The following is a 2,081-nucleotide window of genomic DNA, read 5'->3' as shown; positions in this document are numbered from 1 at the left end:
AAGGAGAAAAATTTGACTGCCTGTAGCCGAAAAAAGTTCCAGCGGTCGGTCACAAAAGTCAAATCCGTCCCGCTGATTTGACACTTGTCATTTCTGGCAGGGGGGATTGGCGGGGTACCTGGAGAATGGTAGGAGGTGGTTTCTCGAGACTTTGTCTGTTTTCCAGATTACTGTCTAGGGCCTCCAGGTCTGCAGAGACCGACCAGGGCTGCCGTCCAACCGACTTTTAACCCTTTTTGGGTGGAAATTTATTTCCATTTTTAACCAATTTTCGGGTTTTGGTCGGGCTTAAAAAACGGCAGCCTGACGCCTGGCAGAGGCCGGGGCTTCGGCTCCCCTTGCGTAAGGGACCGTATTCGACCCGATTAAGCCCCGAAAATGGATCCAAATGTCGGCCGACCAAGTAAGCTTGCTGGGGAGAGAGACTAAGTGCCGGGCTGGGCACCTCATTAACCAGTGAAAAGTTTTGGCTGCTGGAGAGACTAAGTCCCAGCCTGGGCACATCATTAACCATAAATGAAAAAGGCGAGGCCGAGTCTGGTGCATGGCTAACTGATTAACCAAATTGGCAAGGCCCGGGCTGAAAGTGAATGAGCGACCCGTGGCCAGGGGGCTGGAATGCGGGAGAGAATCCAACCCCCAAAATATGGAAGTCCGATGAGAAAAATATTCGGCCGCCTTTTGCGGGCCTCGGGTGTTGCTTCCCGGCCTGGGAAAGTGAGTTGCTCCCGCCGAATTGACATGTGCATTTAACGATTTCGAGACATGATTAACCAAAACGCGGAAGTCCGATGAGAAAATATTAGGGCCCTTCAAGCGGGCCTCCGGTGATGCTTTCCGGCTTGGGAAAGTGAATTGCTCCCGCCGAATTGACATGTGCATTTAACGATTTCGAGACATGATTAACCAAAACGCGGAAGTCCGATGAGAAAATATTCGGCCGCCTTTTGCGGGCCTCGGGTGTTGCTTCCCGGCCTGGGAAAGTGATTTGCTACCGCCAAATTGACATGTGTCATTTCTGGCAAGTGTCTCAGGACATAGTTAATGAGTTGCAGTTTGGGAAATCATTAACCTCGTCGGAAGTCCCGATGAAGAAAAAAAAAAGTGCCATTTGCGGGGATTTGGGTGCTCCTGGTCGGATAGAGGTGGCCGTTTGACCCGCTGATTTGACACTTGTCATTTCTGGCAGGGGGGGTTGGCGGGGTGCCCGGAGATTTTCGGGAACACGATTTTCAGAACAAAATTCACTCAGCGGGAGCACTTTGAAAATGCCCGAAAAGTGTTACTTTGCTAAAAGGCTCATTTTATCAATATAGAGACCTTTCAAAGAGTATTGGAAAGTCATATTAAAGTGGTTTTGTGGCTTTTATGACTTAATGACAAAAAACTCTAAGTGTGAATCTGAAATCGTAGACAGACAGCAGAAACATATAAATAATTCCAGCGTCTAAGTTTCATTTGCTGTCTGTCACACAGGTGCCTCTGAACCGGTCAGGGCCTGTGACCCCACTGAGCTTGTGTTTTGTGGCTTATGCACACGCAGTGTTTGCACCAAGTTCCCCTGTGTTGTGCGCTCAGTGGGCCCGTCCAAGACAGCAGAAACAAGATGTACATGCCAGCGTCTTTAAAGTTTCATTTGTTGTCTTGTCACACAGGTGCCTCTGAACCGGTCAGGGCCTGTGACCCCACTGAGTTGTTTACTGGGGCTAATGCACAAGCAGTGTTTTGTCAGAGAGTTCCACTGTGTTGTGCGCTCAGTGGGTCCGTCTAAAATGACAAGACAGCAGAAACATTCCAGCGAGTTTCATTTGTTGTCTTGTCACACAGGTGCCTCTGAACGGGTCAGGGCCTGTGACCCCCGCTGAGTTGTTTACTGGGGCTAACGCACAAGCAGTGTTTGTCAGAGAGTTCCACTGTGTTGTGCGCTCAGTGGGTCCGTCTAAAATGACAAGACAGCAGAAACATTCCAGCGAGTTCCATTTGTTGTCTTGTCACACAGGTGCCTCTGAGCGGGTCAGGGCCTGTGACCCCATTGAGCTTTGTGAGCAACGTATGCACACGCAGTGTTTGCAACGAGATTC

This window comes from Somniosus microcephalus, unplaced genomic scaffold, assembly GCF_052327205.1.
Source record: "Somniosus microcephalus isolate GS21.2 unplaced genomic scaffold, FLI_Smic_1.0 scaffold1895, whole genome shotgun sequence".
In the NCBI taxonomy this organism is placed as follows: Eukaryota; Metazoa; Chordata; class Chondrichthyes; order Squaliformes; family Somniosidae; genus Somniosus; species Somniosus microcephalus.
The sequence above is the reverse complement of the archived record's forward strand: the minus strand, read 5'-3'. Positions refer to the sequence as shown.